Genomic DNA, 19438 nt, shown 5'->3' on the forward strand with positions numbered 1-19438 from the left:
GATCAGAGTGATGGTTTCCCACGCGTTTGCAAAGGTGTGCATGTACTTGAGTGTGATGATAAATCATAGGGATGTGTTTAGTTGTGTGTGTGCGTACGTGCGTTTATCCAAATTTTCATCAGGGCTGTTCGGTGTATGCACACATGCATGCACATGTCCAAGATGGCAGTTTGGTGTACAACTGGAGTGCACATCAGTGGTTGGATGTACACGATAGTGGCTAGACATCTGTATGTGGGGTGCATGTTTAAATGTATGTGTGACTGTGCAGTGGCTCATTCTGTGTGTTGTTTGACATCTGTATGTGGGGTGCATGTTTAAATGTGTGTATGACTGTGCAGTGGCTCATTCTATGTGTTGATTTCTATGCATGCCTTGGTGTGGATTTTGTCCGGATGTGAGTGTGCACGTACACACTAGTGTGGGTGAGTTCCCCTGTGTCCCAGCTCTCATTTCTCGTCTCCCCAGAAGGTGAGGATTCACTGGTCTCCCTCACTCTCTGGCCCAGCCTCAAGTCATTGAGAGACTTATGGAGGGTCTCAGCTCCCAGGATAGGCAAAGCAATCCTGTTTGGGAATCAAGCAGGCAGTGGAGGAAAGGAAATCCTCCAAGGCCTGGCTTTTGCTTCTCCCTGTTCCTTCCACTGCTCTCTTCCACTAGCTACCCATATTTCACTCCTCGCAGCCAGAGCATCTGGTTAACAGCTGGTAAGTGACACAAAATTTACAGTCAGAATTTTAATACAGATATGCATTTGAATTCTAATATTGTGTCCAGCACCTTAATCAAGTCAGATAATCTCACAGATGGTGTTTTATTTTCTAAAAAATTGGGAGAATAATATTACCTGCACTGCCTTTACCCCAAAGTTGGGACACTAACTCATAAAGATGTTTGGTAAGCCATTGAACTACGTAGGGAATTATTACTAATATTACATAAATACGATTTGAGAAAGAAAGTTTGTAGGCTCAACAAACATTCATTTGACAAATATTTAATAAGCATCCATTGTGTGTCAGTCCCCAAGCAAGGTGCTGGGGATATAGAGGGAAACAAATAGGCTTGATGCCTACCCTCATGAAACTTAGAGTCCTCCAGTTGGGGATGACACAAGTGGTTACAAGTGAAATGAGTGTTATAGAAAAGAAAAACTCAAAGTATAAACTGGGCAGTCAGGGGAAGGCATGGGAAACTGATGTTTCAGGTGAACCCCGAGAAATGACTGAGACTTGTCTGAATGTAGGGGAAGTGTGAGCTCAAAAAATGAAGGAATGATAACATGTGGAGTGGAGTTTAGGGTGTTGATACACAGATGGCTGGAAAGGAAACTTCCATCCACCACCTCTTGGGTCAGATGTGTCAGCAATCGGAAACGTGAGGAAACTGCTTAGAATGCCTGGAGGCCATTCAGAATTTAAAGGGCTCAGGAAAGCCCCTCTCCTAGAGTAGAGTGGTAATATCTGCGTGTTATCCATATGGCTCCACTATGACAGAGGTTGAAATCACTGGCATGCTCTCATTTGTTAAAAAAAAAAAAAGATTAATGAAAAGTTAAGAAAGGCAGTGGTGCTATACCTGGTAGTGTGAAACATTTAATAAACACTACTGATTGAATGAATGGGGGCAAATGTTTTCCCAACTTTTAAAGGATACCTGGAAACTAGGTTTCCTGAAGCCTAGCAGAGTTCCTGGGTCCTTGTCCTATGGTTCCTTGCAGTGGTGATGGCTTCATGTAGCATGCAATCCAAAATACTTGTTAAGTGGCAGTTCCATGAGCTGTAGGAATTGTGTCAAGCTAGAATGGGGCTTAGAACTTCCTCTCCCTAGCCTCTCTCTGTCTTTACTCTCTGCTTGAATTCAGTCTACGAACATTTGTTTGTTTGTTTGTTTGAGATGGAGTCTCACTCTGTTGCCTAGGCTGGAGTGCAGTGGCACAATCTCAGCTCACTGCAATCTCCACCTCCCGGGTTCAAACGATTCTCCTGTCTTAGCCTGCCGAGTAGCTGGGACCACAGGTGCATACCACCACACCGGGCTAATCTTTGTACTTTTAGTAGAAATGGGGTTTCACTATGTTGCCCAGGCTGGTCCTGAAATCCTGGCCTCAGGTCATCCACCAGCCTCGGCCTCCCAAAGTGCTGGGACTACAGGCTTGAACCACCGCACCCGGCCACAGTCTATAAACATTTATTACCTATTATGAGTATGGAGACAAAGAGATGAACTTCTGAATGAGAACACAAATTACACCAGGAGGCAAAATACAATTAAGTGCCATAGGAAAGGTGCAAAGTGTGAACATGAAAGAGGAGGATTTTCCCCTTCGATTTCATTCAATTCATTTCACATCCATTCACATCTAGAGAACATGCCAGTATCCATCTAGAGAAGACGAATGATATTATGACATTGATGGCCACAGAGCGGGGCAGCCATGAGGCAGATGTGGCAGATTGGCTTGTTCCACAATTGTCCAAACTTTTCTTGGTGTGCTTTCCTATACAACAGAGACTAGAAAGCTAAAAATCCATTTCCTAGACTCCTTGCTGTTGGGGCTCCCATTATAATTTAGGCTTAGCCAGTCCTGTGCACCTGGGAAAGACCTGAATTCAAAATTGTGTTACGAAAACCAAAAAACAAAAAACAAAAACAGTTATGTGAAGAGGAGGCAGCAGCCTGGGAGGAATCCACTTTGCTGGTGGTGACCTGGAAGGTGCAGTGTGACTCTAGAGTTCTGCCAGTTCCTGATCCCCAGATTACACCTAAGATGTTGTGTTCTTGTAGTCAGACTAGGCCAGTCGCTGGCCTCCTGATTGTGGCAGAAGGCCACAACCCTTGGGGTGGTGGGGTTAGTACAACGGCAGGTTTTGGGACTCATTCCTGCAAGCCCAAGCCAGAACTTGTTCTGCAATGGTTCTGAGTTTATTTGATTCTTTTTATTAAATTCATGTCTGCTTAAAATCCTAACTGATATGTCATGTTATGAACTATAGGTGCTATGAAAGTCAGGCAAAGGAGATGAGTGTGGATCAGAACAAGCAGAGAAGAAATCTAGAGGACTGCCTTCTTTCCTCTTTCTATCCACCTCCTATGCTCAACCCCATTTCAATCCTCCCATCAACCTTCAGATTAATCAGTTGATTAAATATCAGCAACTACAATGCACCAGGCACTCTGCTTGGTGTTGGGCTCACAGTGATGAACGAATAAGGAAGGTCTCTGCTTCCACAGAGCTTATGAGACAGATGTGAAACCAGCAATCAAATAAACATATAATTCAAAATTGTGAAAATAAGAGGGAAACATGGGAAAGAATAACGGTATGAAGTCTGTGAGATAACCTACTTTGATTGAAAAGTCTAGATGATCTCTTCAGTAGGTGATATTTAAGCTGAGTCCCAAAGGATAAAAAAGGGCTAATCATACAAAGGTGGCCAAAGTGAAGAGTGGTGCCAGGCAGAAGGAGCAGGGTATGTACAAGCTACCTTAGTCTTTCCAAACATCGTTCTAATGCTTCCCTGTGTAACAGAGGATAAAGCCTAAACTCAGCCTTTTTGTTGAGGGGGCTGTCCTATGCATTGTAGGATTAGCAGGATCTCTGGCCTCTACCCACTAGATACTACCTACTAGTAGCAGCCCCCCTCGACCCCAGCTGGGACAACAAAAATGTCTTCAGACTTTGCCAAATCTTTCCAGAGAGGCAAAATTGCCCTCTGTTGCAAACCACTGTCTTATAGGTAACCTCTGCTTTGCTCAGTGGTTTTCTCACTGACTCCCAAATGCACCATCAATGTTTACATTTCTGCACCTACATATGCTGTTCCCTCTAATTACTATATCTTCTTCTGCCTCTCCACAAAGCCTTACCCATATTTCTACCACAAATTCATGGCTTTTTCCATTGGGGAACTCTAGTTGGATGACTCTGATGTGTTTTGGGTGGTAGGGGAAGAGAGGTCTATCCCAGTGCTCTGTCTGCTCTCTGGCTACAGTGCCAGGGGCATGTGAATTACGTACCCTTTCCTATTCTGCCCAGTTAGGAGTTGAACTGGTGGGCATGAGACCCAAGTGAGCCAATCAGAGTCTTTCCACGTGATCTCCATAAGAGTGTATTGCTTTTCTTTTGAATTGTTGACTGCAAAGAGGTAGCCCCTGGGCTGCCACTAGCCATGTTTTTCCTGCCACTTGGAGACAGCCTGCTTATGGCAGGAGACAATGACATCAATACACAAATAGAAGTAGATTCAAGAAGAACTGAAAGGTGGAGCAAGTGCCATGACTACATTATTAAAGCCCTTTTTTCAGATACTTGTGCTAAAACAGTCTCATGCTCATATTCTTTTTCTTTCTTTAAGCTAGTTTGAATTGTTTCTGTCAGTTACCACGGAAAGTCCTAATCAAAATCCTTCAATGCCTAGTCCAAATCTTTCCTCTTTTATGAAGTCCTCTCAGCATAGAACAGTATGAAGAAAATGCCTTCTTTGCATTCTTAACTGGTGGTTTGGTGGATCCCAGCAGCCAATTCCATTCATCTTTTCCCAGCTCTGAGTTTAGTGATGTCATGTTGGTAATGTGAAAGTAATCACACCATGAAATCAACAAATTCTACAAATCAGAGCACTGTTCCGTCTACCCCAGCCCCCAGCCTGTTTACCAGCACATCACCGTCTAAATCCCTTCACAACTGTATCACCCATTTGGATAGTAATCATGTAGTGATTTGTGACACTTCTTGCATTTTGAAAATGGTGAGATTGGGAGGACAAGTACCCCTTATGCTGCATCTGAATCTTCAGAATCTCAAAGGAGGAAAGACCCTGAGAAATAATTTGGTCCATGGTCTTCATTTCGTACCCAAAGACAAAGAGGTCCACAGACCTTCAATGACTTAATGGTTGTGGAGCCAAGAAGAAAGTCTTCTGACTTAACACTCATTATTCAAATGTAGGCTTTTTTTTTTTTTTTTTTTTTTTGCCATTTACAGCCTTTTATTTTCTCCAATTTTGGTATAAAATAATATTTTAAAACTATTGTTGAATCATTCCAAACAGCTGATGGCCAAGACCCAAGTTCTCAGATGCTTACTTTTAATAAGGGTCTGTGAGGTTCTCCAGAATGAGATAATTCCAGATGGTGCTCACCATTGTGGCAGTACCGGGGAGATAGCTGTTCATAGAGAGGACTTACTGCCGTTCCACAGACTTCTAAGCCCTCAAGCCTGGAGAACTGTACTCACTGTTGTAATGCCGTATGAGGCAAAAGATCAAAACAGCCCAGGTTTAAGAGACCATGACGTGGAAGTGAATGTTGGCTGCTCTGTGTATTATGTCTCTTAGAATGAAACAAGATCAACCCAAATGAAAGCTTGCTGATTTATTTAAAAAAATTAAAAATACATGGTTTATTTTTTGATATAGCCATTCTGTTTCCAGGAACTTATTCCGGAAATGTGCATATGGATATTCACTGCAACCTTGTTTAATAAAGGATTGGACACAATCTAAATGCCCAGTAACAGGCAGCTGATTACATAAATCACTATACATATCTACACAGAGGCAGAATTCTATGTCTTATATGGAATGATCTCTGAGATATACTGTTTAGTGAGAAAAATAAGGAGCAGAACAATGTATATAGTTTGCTACTATATACATTAATAAAAGACAGGCAAGGAAAACACACAAACACACATGGGTATAAAAACAATTATTTCTGGAAGGATATAGAAATCGTAACCCATGAAGTTGTCTCTGGAGTGGGGAACTGGAAAACAGTTGTGAGAGGGAGGCTTATTCACTGCTTGTTTTTTGGAACGATTTGATTTTTAAAACCATGGGAATATGTTACTTATTCAACATCCCTCCCTCCAAGAAAATAAAAAATAAAGTCTATGCTGTGTTGTAGTTTTTGGAAATTCTTCTTTTGCTTTTATGGATGAGCTGGATCTGGGGATGTGCCAGAGTTTAGAAAGTTAATAATAGTAACCCCTCTACAATGATACACTTTCTTTAAAAAAAATTTAAAATAGCTTTTTGATCCATCTTTCAAATTTGGGACAAGTATTTCCCTCATTATACACCTGAAGGAACTGAGGCACAGAGGCAGGTCATCTTCCCAAGGTTACACGTTGAATGAGGGTCAGAGTTGGGATAACCAAAATATTGCACCCAGCCATAAGTTCCTTCTACTGGACTATATTTAGCTGGGCAGAGGGCGTCAACAAGCGAGTAGTTTTCATGGGAAGGAAAAGAAGAACCAGAGTTCTGAGAGGCTCTTCTTGCTTTAGTTTTTTTTTGTGTTTTGTTTTGTTTTGAGATGGAGTTTCGCTCTTGTTGCCCAGGCTGGAGTGCAATGGTGTGATCTCGGCTCACCACAACCTCCACCTCCCGGGTTCAAGCAATTCTCCTGCCTCAGCCTCCGAGTAGCTGGGATTACAAGCATGTGCCATCATGCCCGGCTAATTTTTGTATTTTTAGTAGAGACAGGGTTTCGCCATTTTGGTCGGGCTGGTCTCGAACTTCTGAATTCAGGTGATCCACCTGCCTTGGCCTCCCAAAGTGTTGAGATTACAGGTGTGAGCCACCATGCCTGGCCCCGTTTCAGATTTTAAGAAAGTTAAAGCTCTGACCGGATGCAGTGGCTCATGCCTGTAATCCCAGCACTTTGGGAGGCCAAGGCAGGTGGATCACCTGAGGTCAGGAGTTCGAGACCAGCCTGACCAACATGGAGAAACCCCACCTCTACTAAAAAAATACAAAAAAAATTAGCTGAGCGTGGGGCGCATGCCTGTAATCCCAGCTGCTCGGGAGGCTGAGGCAGGAGAATCGCTTGAACCTGGGAGGCAGATGTTACGGTGAGCTGAGATCGTGCCATTGCACTCCAGTAGCCCGGGCAACAAGAGCGAAACTCTGTCTCCAAAAAAAAAAAAAAAAGTTAAAGCTCTGAGACAGAGTCCTAGTGCAGACGAAATCAGACTAAAATAGGTATCGTTTACATTCAACAAGAATTGACCCAGAAAATCTCCAATCGGTTTCCAGATGTAACTCGAAGGGCCTCAGCTGGAAAGACTTCATTTTGGAATCTGATGCAAAAAGCTCTTGATGAGGTTTCTCAACTCAGTGTGTGGATCAGAAATGAACTAACATTTGATTTGAGAAAATGCCCTGCTAAGTTCTAGAGGCTTCTGCTTTGTAGAATTCTGCTTTCTGAGGAAAGTAGCCTATGAATGAGTCCAGAAACAGGCTTTGCCACATTTTGCCAGCATGATTTTAGGAGGGAATATAAGAAATAAAGGATCCATCTTTGCCTTTTGGCTGAGAAGAAAAGTAGGAGTCCCACATTAAGGAAATGAGACATGATTAAACTGCATAAATGAGATATTGCTAGTGGCTGGAAAGGGGTATTTTATCTGTTAGCTGTTCTGAAGTAGAAGGTGACTAATTTCTCTAAATCTTGCATTTCAAAAGACTTCCACAGATGTCCTTTAAATAACACTCAGAAGACTATGCCTCATTCACTTAATTTACATCCAGTAAATTTATTTTATTGACAGTAAATTAAAAATCTTGAAGTATTCAAGAGTGTGTAATGTGCTACTACTTGTGAAGAAAAAAAGGTTACACACACACACACACAGACACACACACACACAATGTACCCAGGCACCCATGCACATACTTGTTTATTAATAACTATCTCTTTAAAAATCCATAATCTGGTAACTGTAGCTGCCTCTGGGGAGAATTCTGGAGCTGGGAGATAGGACGGGAGTCACACAGCTTTCTCTGTACTGTTGCAGTTTACCATATGCATGTATTACATATTAAAAATAAGACATTCTAAAAAAAGCTCAAAGGGAAAAACATAGATTTGGTGGCTACTCTGTAACGAATTAAGTAAATTTAGCATTACCAAGGATGTAACATTTGTCATTTTATACCTACTAACCTGAATCAAATGATACTAACCTGAATTGAATAAAGCCTTTCAACCGAACCTCTGATTAGCAGAAAACCTAGAATAATTCGTTAAATGGCATACAAGAAGATACTCATATCAAGTAAGTGGGATATTCTTCAAAATTTTAATGTCATGAAAAAATAAAAAGGTGGTTCAGAAATAAAAGATAATAAAATCAGAAATAAAAGATATTGGGGGGACTTTCAATATGGTCTGCGTATTAGGTAATATTAAAGAATTATTACTTTTTATCAGGTGTGAAGAATGGTTTTGTAATTATAAAGGATAATGTCAGCTGGGCATGGTGGCTCACACCTGTAATCCCAGCACTTTGGGAGGCCGAGGTGGGTGGATTGCCTGAGGTCAGAAGTTCGACACCAGCCTGGCCAACATGGTGAAACCCCATCTCTACTAAAAATACAAAAATTAGCAGGGCATGGTGGTGTGCACCTGTAATCCCAGCTACAGGGGAGGCTGAGGCATGAGAATCACTTGAGCCCAAGAGGTGGAGGTTGCAGTGAGCTGAGATCGCGCCATTGCACTCCAGCCTGAGCAAAAAGAGTGAAACTCTGTTCAAAAAAAAAAAAAAAAAAGGATGTCTTTATTTTTAGGAGATGCATGCTGAAGTATGTAGGGGTAAAGGCACACGATGAACTCACTTTAAAATGGTTCAGAAAACACACATAAACACGCATGCAAGTGTACGCATGCACATACAGACACACACAGTATTGGTTATTAAGCTATAGTCTCAGTTCCAAACTCAGCTACGTGATGCCAGGGCTGGGACTTTGCAAATCACATTTCTTCTTTACCAGCCGGCCTTCTGTCAGCCTGCAAATAGGGAATACTAGAAGAAGACTGGAAGTCAAGAAGAGTGGCAAGGAACTTCGTCCTTTCTGTTTTGTTCCTGTTACTGTCATTGTCACTAAGCAACAGTTCCTTACTCTGGCAATGACAGTTATTTCCCGTAGGAGCAGCTGGTTCAAGTTTGCATTTTTTTCCACAATCTCAGTCTCATTATACTTCTTCAGACAACCAGTATCAGATGGCAGATGCTCTCTCAGTCCCAGCTGCATGGGGCCCTCCATCAAAGCTTCTGCATTTTAATAATCCCAAATTACTCTCCATGTTCTCCCAGCTGTAGGGCTCGTAGCTGCTTTGTGCATATACTATAGTATTCCTTTTGCCCCTCCAGTTCTCCAATACCTGGTTAACACTTCTTTATGTTAAATTCTCCCTGTGAAAGTAACTGGTATAGCTTATGTATCCTGACTGAACCCTGATTGATTCAGAAATTGGGATCAGGAGTCCCAGGAAACAGACTCTCAAAGATGGAATTTTTGAGGTGTTTGGGTTTGTCTTTAGACTTGAATGAAATGTTGAGCTCTTTGTCATGAAATGGGATGCTGGTAATCCATGGGATGGAATGGCACTGATATTCAAATTATTTATTGTAATAAAGAACCCCCTGAGGCAGGTGCCTTGGGGGCCCACGTGGCTGCTTGGAATGAAGATGACTATAAACATTGTGAGGTGGGATGCCTGCTTCTGAGTGCATGGAGTGCTTATAGGAAGAAAATGTCATACTCAGCTCTTACAAATCTCAGCTTAAGTCTTTGTCAGAGAACTAGACAGCATCTGTGGCAGTCCTGAAAGTATCTAAATGAGATTTAGATACATTTCATAGCCTACATTTCCCAGCAAAAGTTAGGGTGAGAATTTGGAAAGTGTCCCTAAGACTTGGAATGAGGACATCTTCATGGACTTGGATGAAGCTGAAAATCTTCCATGTCTGAGATTAGCTATCTTTTGCCTGAAGACCTTGTAATAACCTCACCTGAGACAAGTGCCTTTCAAGGAGGTGCCTATATTCTCTAAGACACAGCCTAACTACTCCTTGTTGCCACCAGAAAGTAACTAGGGTCAAACCCAGCATATTCCAAGGGAACAAATACAAAGTCTGATTCTGAAGGAAAGACTTACAATCCAAAAGAACTGCAAGATTTTTCTAATTTCTATAGGCAGAAACCTGGTCAATATATATTGGAATGGGATTCTAAGAGTGTTAGACCAAACAAGGTGGAATATAACAGGCCAAATTTACTGGTATGAGAGTACTTATCAGAGATTCTGGGTGTTAGATTGTATTAAGAATCTACTTACTTAGATGACAGAAACTTGGACTAAACAGTAACCTACATATAATCAATTTGAGGTCTCAGAACTTTCTGGCATAATGTAGAGAAAAGAATCCAAAGTCTTAAGAGGTTCTTAGTGATAAGGCAAATGATTTTTTTTCTCTATACCAATTTGCAATGAACACCAGAAACAGTTTGTCTTTACCTGACAGAGCCAAGAGATCACCTTCAGAGACTTGCCTTAGGGATATATTAACTTACTGACTGCTATAATATAGTCTGCAGAGATTTCGATCATCTTGACATTCCACAGAGTAACTGATCTGATAAGAAGGTAGTAGCAAGTACTTTAGATGTCTTAGCAAAATGCATGTGGGTCAGAGAATGGGAGATAACCACCACAAAAATAGAGGGACTCATGACCTTAGCGAAGTTTCTGATGAACTAATAGTCTGGAGCATATTGCAATATCCCCTTCAAGGTGAACAAGAAGTTGCTGTGCCTTGCATGACCTACCACTATACAGCAGAGGAACAGTGCTTGATGAGCTTCTTTTTAAATCTGGATGCAACATATACCACGAATGAGTGATGCTGCTCTGACCCATTTACCAAGTAATCCATAAGACTGCCAGTTTGGAGTGGAGACTAGAGCCCGAAAAGGCTCTACAGCAAGTCCATGCTGTAGTGCTAGCTACTCTGCCACTTGGAGCTTAAGAGGCAGCAGATCCAATGACACCTGAATGTAGCAAATAGGAATTCTTTATGGAGGCTTTGGCAAATGCCAATAGGAGAACTGAAGCACTGACCTCTGGGGTGGTAGAGAAAATCCACACCCTCTTCTGTAGATAACTATTTTTCTCTTGAGAAATAGTCACTGATTTGCTACTAGGCATCTAACAATGGGACAGGTGCTATTTGATCAAGCAAGCTATAAATTGGAGTGAGCATAGCAGCAATCTATCCTCAAGTGGAAAGAAGTACAGAAGAAACAAAGATAAGCAGATTTGGAAGGCACAAGCAAGTTGCCTGAGTAAGTGGCTTAACACCTTTAACACCTACTTGTGTTGCAAGCCTTCTTTTTTCTCAATCCATAATTTAGGCTACATGGGGAGTTCCTTATGACCAGCTGACTAGCGGTAAGAAATTTAGAACTGCTTTATAATTTATTCTGACCAATATGCTGGTACAAGCTGGTTGCTGCAAAATCTATTGCAGCATTACAACCCCGATCAGGTACGTCTTGGAAAGATCCTAATGAAGGGAAAAGTTCCTAGAGAAAATTTTGAGCAGTACGTTTGGTTCTCTACTATGTCTGAATTGAACATTATCCAAAAGTATGGATCTAAACTGCAGTAGTCAAGGGAAGTTACTAATGTTTTGATGGATGATCAGGGACTTGGAAAAAACAGATAGAGAAGATAAGTGACAAGAAGGTGTGGGGGAGAGGTATATGAAAGGACCTCTTAGAATAGGCAGAGAATTAAAGACAACTGTGCTCCAGATGAATACTTACCAAAGGATGTTGTGTGCCCATGGGAATGCAATTTGCAGCTGTCAACTACAGGCAACATAATTAACCAGGGGCCCCAGATGCTGAAATTAATGCACTCTGAATTTCATCACTGTACTTGTGCCGGTTCACGCTTCCTGGGAGCTCTCCCCAGCAAATGTCTGAGCGTGGCAAGAATACTTAGCCACGCCTATTCCTGGAATATATGGGTCTCTTGTGACAGCTGACTTTGGCTTGAGGTCTTCCGGACTGCCTTGCTGAACCTAAACTAACACAGACATCCATCCACTGCAGAGGAGGCTCTCAATAAACAGTAAGACAGGATGACACTCTTTCACATAGACCAATGGAAAAGATAAAAGAACCCAGAAATAAATCTACAAATTTATAGCCAACTCATTTTTGACAAAGGCACCAAGAACATAAACTTAGGAAAGGGTGGTCTCTTTAATTAGTGGTGCTGGGAAAACTGGATATCCACATACAGAAGAATGAAACAGGATCTCTTTTACAACATACAAAAATCAACTAAAAATGGATTAAAGACTTAAACCTAAGTTCAAGAACTATTAAATTACTAGATAAAAACATAGAGAAAACCCTACAGGATATTGGTCCGGGAAAAAATTTTTGAATAAGACCTCAAAAGCACAGGCAACAAAAGAAAAACAGACAAAGGGATTACCTTAAATGAATAAGCATCTGCACAGTAAAGGAAACAATCAACGGAGTGAAAAGACAACCTACAGAATGGGAGAAAATACTTGCAAACTATCCATTTGACAAGAGATTAATAGCCAGAGTATATAAAGAACTCAAGCAACTCAATAGCAAAAACTAAATAATCCAAATTAAAAATGGGCAAAAGTCCTGAGTAGATAATTCTCAAAAGAAGACATAAAAATGGCCAACAGGTATATGACAAAATGTTCAACATCACTAATCATCAGGGAGATGCAAATCAAAACCACAATGAGATATCATCTACCCCAGTTAAAATGGCTATTGCCAAAAAGACAAAAAATAATAAATGCTAGTGAGGATGCAGAGAAGGAGAATGCTCATACACTGTTGGTAGGGATGTAAAGTGGTACAGTGAATATAGAGAAGAATGTGGAGGTTCCTCAAAAAAATTAAAAATAGAACCACTATATGATCCAGTAATCCCACTGCTAAGTATGTATCCACACGAAAGGAAATCAGTGTATCTGCACTCCTATGTTTACTGCAGCACTATTCACAACAGCAAACATATGGAACCAACCTAAGTCTCCATCAATGGATGAATGGATAAAGATGTGGTATATATACACAATGGAATATTATTTGGCCTTAAAAAAAGAATGAAATCCTGTCATTTGCAGCAACACGAATGAGACCGGAGGTCATTATGTTCAGTGAAATAAGTCAGGCCTAGAAAGACAAATATCACATATTCTCAGTCATATGTGGGAGCTAAAAACATGGATCTCATGGAGACAGAGAGTAAAATGGTAGTTAGCGGAGGCTGCAAAGAGTAGGGTGGTGGTGGTTGTGGTGGGCGGGGGAGAATGCAGAGAAGTTGGTAATTAAGTAAAAAAAAATAGCTATAAAGAAGGAATATGGGGCTGGGCATGGTGGCTCACACCTGTAATCCCAGCACTTTGGGAGGCCGAGGTAGATGGATCACTTGAGGTCAGGAGTTTGAGACCAGCCTGGCCAACACGGTGAAACCCCGTCTCTACTAAAAATACAAAAATTAGCCAGGTGTGGTGGCAGGCGCCTGTAATCCCAGCTACTCGGGAGGCTGAGGCAGGAGAATTGCTCGGACCCGGGAGGTGGAGGTTGCAGTAAGCTGAGATCTCGCCATTGCACCCTAGCCTACGCAACAAGAGCAAAACTATGTCTCCAAAAAAAAAAAAGGAGCATGTTAGAGTATTCAATAATACAGTAGGCAACCTATAGTTAACAGTAATCTATTGTATACTTCAAAATAGCTGGAAAAATTGTAATGCTCCCAACACAAAGAAAAATGTTTGAGGTGACATATTACAATACCCCGATTTGATCAAGACACACTGTATACATGTGTAAAACTGTCACATGTACACCCCAAATATGTATAACTCTCAAATATCAGTTTAAAAAAAGAAAAAAAAAGATGACATCCTCTGTGGATATCAGATGGCCTCTTTCCCCAGCCTTCCCAATGACTGCCCAATAGGTCCATCTACAAGAGAGGCCATGCTGGCAAGGATGGAGACTTACACTTAGGCTCAACAACATGGACTTCCCCTCACCAAGTTTGATATGCTGAGTGCCTGACCTGCCAACAGCAGGGACCAATACTGAACTCCTAACATATGTACTTGGTGGCACATTGATTACAGTGGGCACTTTCTATTTACTGTCACTAGAAGAGATACATATTCTGGATACGACTTTGTCTTTATTATCTCTGCCAGCCTTATTAACTATCATGGTATCATGCACCATATTACTTATTATCAAAAATTAGCAAAGGGGTATGTATTAGTCTGCTTGGGCTGCCACAATAAAATGCCACAGACTAGGTGAATTAAACAACAGAAATTTATTCCTTACAGTGGAGGGTGTGAAGTCCAAGATCAAGGTACTGGCAAGGTAGGTTTCATTCTAAGGCCTCTTCTCTTGGCCTTGTAGGCAGCTGCCATCTTGCACAAATCTCTTGGCATCTCTTCTTCTTATAAGGGCACTAATCTCACGGGACCAGGGTCCTGCCCTCATGACCTCCTAACCCTAACGACCTCCCAAAGGCCCCATCTCCAAGTACTGTCATATTGATGGGGGGTTAGGCCTTCAACATGTGAATTTGGGGGGGAAACATTCAGTCCATAACAGAGTGTGGCAATAGACTGATGCCCATGGAATTTATTGGCTTTGTCATGTACTTCATCACCCAGAAACATCTGCTTTGTTAGAAGGATAGAATGATTTACTTAAGACTCAAGTTACTTGCAACTGAGAGAAAATAACCTAAAAGGATTAGGTTCTATTTCACAGGATGCAGTATGTGCTTTGAATCGATAACCAAAGATATGTAACCCTAACTTCCAAGGTCAAAATATGAGCCCAGAAATTAAGGAGTGAAAGTGGGAGTGGATCATTTTACTATTGCACCTAATAATCCACTCACAGAACTTGTGCTTCCCTTTGCTGCATCTGTGAACTGTTATTTTGGCAGTCTTGTTTCCCAAGAGAGGAATGCTTCCACCTGGGGATATAACAGTGGTTCTACTGAATTGTAAGTTGAGACTGTCACTGATCATTTTGGGGTTGTGCTATGAGGATGAATTCCAGTGGGCCTGAAATTGGCCTCAGCTGTTTGCATAGCACCAAATCCTGGTCAAGGCATAATATATCCTGATTAATAATATTGTTTTGCAACCTTATTTTTGAGGAGTTTCAGGGTAGTTTGTACCAGTTTATCAACAGTTTAATAGTCAGATGAATGATTTATACCTAGGGACCTCTGCCCCTCCCCATGTTCTCCTTCCTCCAGGGACACAAAAACTTGGTTGCTGGGGCTGGTTATGTGCCAAAAATATGCCTGTGTGAACAGCAGGGTGTAAGAAACCCCAGCTAAGGCTCCATTTTGAGCCCTCTGGTTCTGAGGTGTTCCATGTTCATACTGTTGGTCCCTGATCCAAGACAGTGTGTCCCTGCTGCCCTGTATTAGTTTCCTATTGCCGCTCTAACACTTTACCACAAAATCAGTAGCTTAAAACGACATAAATTTATTATCTTACATTCTGTAGGTGAGAAGTCCAAAATCAGTCTTACGAACTAAGGTAAAGTTGTCAGTCAACAGGCTGATTTCTTCTGGAAATTCAAGTGGAGAATCTGTTCTTACCTTTTCCAAATTCTAGAGGCTGCCTGTATTCCTAGGCTGGTGGCCCCTTCTTTCATCTTCAAAGCTGGCAGAGTAGCATCTTCAAAACTCTGACTCCCTGACCTTTGCTTTTATCCTCACATCTTCTTTGACTCTCCTGTCTCCTTATGAGAGGGACCCTTGTGACTACAATGGGCCCATTGGATAATCCAGGATAATCTTCCTATCTCAAGATATTTCACTTAATCAAATTTGCAAAGTCCTTTCTTCCCATGTAAAGTAACATATGCACAGGTTTCAGGGATAAATATGCAGACACCTTTGAAGGACCATTTTTCTGCCTACCACAAGCCCTGACACTTGGTGCTCAAAACTGTCCTCTCCAGACCTCTTCTTATGAGGCAGCCTTTGGGTATGATGCATACCTGTACTTTAATGCTGATACTATACTACGTCCTTTTCCTGTAATAAATTATAGATTTGTCATTTTGGGTCCTATTATCTGGCAAATGAATTCTGTCCATCACCATTAGTACTGGGCTCATGTCACTGAACCAATACGCAAAGAGGGGGAATATTTTACTGGCTAGGGCAATCAATAATGATTACTAAGGAGAAATTGGGTTGCTGCTACACAATGGCAGCAAGAAAGACTATGTCTGGGACACCAGTGGATGCTCTGAGTACACCTCTTAAAGCTTCCATGTCCAATAACAAATGTTAATAAAAAGTAATTCTTTTTATTTCTTTTTATTGCCTAATTGCCCTGGTTAGAATCTCCAAGTACAATGTTAAATAAAAGTGGTGGCTGGGAGCAGTGGCTCACATCTGTAATACTAGCACTCTGGGAGGCCAAGGCAGGCAGAATGCTCGAGCTCAGGAGTTTGAGACCAGCCTGGGCAACATGGCAAAATCCCATCTCTGCAACAAATTTGAAGCTTTCAAAGTCTACCTTAATTTGAAGGGCAGTATAAGGTTATTGTGTGTTGTGATTTGTGCTTCTGTGAATAAAGAGAGACCTTAGATTATTTTACTTTTGTTTTACAAATTTGCTGTAAATCTTATCATAATTCAGCAATGGATTGAGTCCTGTCTCAGCTACTAACTAGTTGTATAAACTTTGTATTTCTTGGCATATAGGAATCAAGAGATCTGACAGTCTGATCATCTTGTTTTGACTTGCTCAGCATTCATTCATTCACTTGCTTCTTTTAATAATAACACCCTGATTTTTCTTGAGGAACTATTTTCCCCCAACTATCAGTCCATATTACCCCCTCCTGGCTAATTAGTTAGCTGTAGTACTTTTGCTGGAATTAATGGGAAAGATGCTATACATGCTAAACTAATAAGATGTGTCTGGACTTCCAGTGGTATCTGAATTCAAATACATTAAAGCCATGCTCATAGTATTTGATATAATTTAGTGCTAAAAAAAAACCTGTATACTATCCAGAGCTTTTTTTTTTTGATATGGGTCTCTCTCTACTGCCCAGGCTGGAGTGCAGTGGCACAATCACAGCTCACTGCAGCCTCCACCTCCTGGGCTGAAGCAATCCTCCCAATACAACCTCCCAAGTAGCTAGGACTATGAGGGCATGCCACCACACCGGGCTAATTTTTGTAGAGAAAGGGTGTCACTTTGTTGGCCAGGCTGGTCTCGAGCTCCTGGGCTCAAGTGATCTTCCTGCTATGGCCTCCCAAAGTGCCAGGATTACAGCTGTGAGCCACTGTGCCCAGCCTTTTTTTTTTTTTTTCCAGACAAGGTCTCACTCTGTCACCCAGGCTGGAGTGCAGTGGCACCATCATGGCCTACTTCAGCCTCAACCTTTTGGGCTCAAGGAAATCTCCTGTCGCAGTCTTTTGAGTAGCTGGGACTACAGGCATGTGCTACCATGCCCAGCTAATTTTATTTTTTGTAGAGACGGGGTCTTGATATGTTGCTCAGGCTAGTCTTGAACTCCTGGCCTCAACAGCCCTCCTGCCTCAGCTTCCCAAAGTGCTGGGATTACCGGTGTGAGTGACTGCACCCGGCCTCAGAGCCTATTTTTAAAAATTGAGGCTGGGTGCAGTGGCTCATGCTTGTAATCCCAGCACTTTGGGAGGCCAAGGCAGGTGGATCACTTGAGGTCAGGAGTTCGAGATCAGCCTGGCCAACATGGTGAAACCTTATCTCTACTAAAAATACAAAAATTAGCTAGACGCAGTGGTGGGCATCTGTAATCCCAGCTACTTGGGAGGCTGAGACAGGAGAATCTCTTGAACCCGGGAGTGGAGGTTGCAGTGAGCTGAGATCATGATCACACCACTGCACTCCAGCATGGGTGACAGAATGAAACTCCATCTCAAAAAAAAAAAAAAAATTGAGATATAATTCAAGTATCATCAAGTTCACTCTTTAAAAGTATAAGTTAGCCGGGCGTGGGGGTGCACGCCTGTAACCCCAGCACTTTGGGAGGTCGAGGCGGGTGGATCACGAGGTCAGATGGAGACCATCCTGGCTAACATGGTGAAACCCTGTCTCTACTAAAAATACAAAAAAATTAGCTGGGCATGGTGGCGGGTGCCTGTAGTCCCAGCTACTCAGGAGGCTGAGGCAGGAGAATGGCGTGAACCCAGGAGGCGGAGCTTGCAGCAAGCTGAGACTGTGCCACTGAACTCCAGCCTGGGCAACAGAGCAAGACTCTGCTTCAAAAAAAAAAAAAAAAGAAAAAGAAAAAGTATAAGTCTATTTGGTTTTGCTTTCCATTGGCTCACGCCTGAAAATGCTGACCTATTATTTAATAACTTTAAGCAGCTTTTGGTGGCTTAGACAAACAGTGAGGATGTCAAAAATCCACATGCTTCTATTACAGAAAAAGTCATTTATATTTTCTCTTTCCCACCTGTGTTTCCCAGTGATTTCTTGCAGTCTCGTAGTTACTGGCTCCAACAGAGTTCTGCCTGCCAATTTTCAGTCCACAGAACTCAGGTAGGGAATTTTAAATTTGAGCCACTACTACCTTTTCTAGAGATGTTTAAAATCAGCTATTTGGCAAAATCTGTAATGAGAGTAAAGTTGCTGTCACTCAAACCTATACAGAGAGTGACATCTGCTGGTCATGAACATTATGTTTTTATTCTATTTTATTCCTTTTCAAAATTTATCAATGACTCTAAAATAAAACATAAGAAAAGTAATTATCTCTTCTTTGGGAAAAAAGAAACCAACACATGACTAAAATTCCAATATATGTACCATTGTGGGACATTTTTAAACTCAAAAAAGTTCAAATTCTTTCATTTTAGCAAACACTGCGGCTCTTTCATTTGATCAGGAGAAAATAAATTGTTGTAGAATTTGAAAATGAATAAAAATCCTAGTTAGCCATTTCCTTAAAAATGTCCTTTGAGTTTTTGTTTCAGAGCAGCAATAACTAATTTAGTCTAAGACCTAATGAAAGACTGGCTATCAAAGGTCATTTCATCCTGGTCCTTCTATCATACTATTAAATCCTAGGTTTCATACATGCCCATGTCCCTATTCCTACCTCCTTCCTAACTTTAGAATTGCATACAGATTAAACTTTATATATACACATCTAGATTTTTTTTTTTTTGAGATGGAGTCTCACTCTGTCACCTAGGATTGGGGTGCAGTGGCACGATCTCGGCTCACTGCAACCTGTGTCTCCCGGGTTCAAGCAATTCTCCCGTCTCAGCCTCCTGAGTAGCTGGGATTACAGGCGCATGCCACCATGCCTGGCTAATTTTTGTATTTTTAGTAGAGGTGGGGTTTCACCATGTTAGCCAGGCTGGTTTCGAACTCCTGACCTAGTGATCTGCCCGCTTTGGCCTCCCAAAGTGCTGGGATTACAGGCGTGAGCCACCACACCTGGCCTACACATCTAGATTTCCATATTAGCTTTGGAAATTTTTCTTTGATGTTAGATTGTAATAGGAAAATTAGGACCTATATTCTGTTATTACA

The sequence above is a fragment of the Hylobates moloch genome, unplaced genomic scaffold, assembly GCF_009828535.3.
Source record: "Hylobates moloch isolate HMO894 unplaced genomic scaffold, HMol_V3 SCAFFOLD_6, whole genome shotgun sequence".
In the NCBI taxonomy this organism is placed as follows: domain Eukaryota; kingdom Metazoa; phylum Chordata; class Mammalia; order Primates; family Hylobatidae; genus Hylobates; species Hylobates moloch.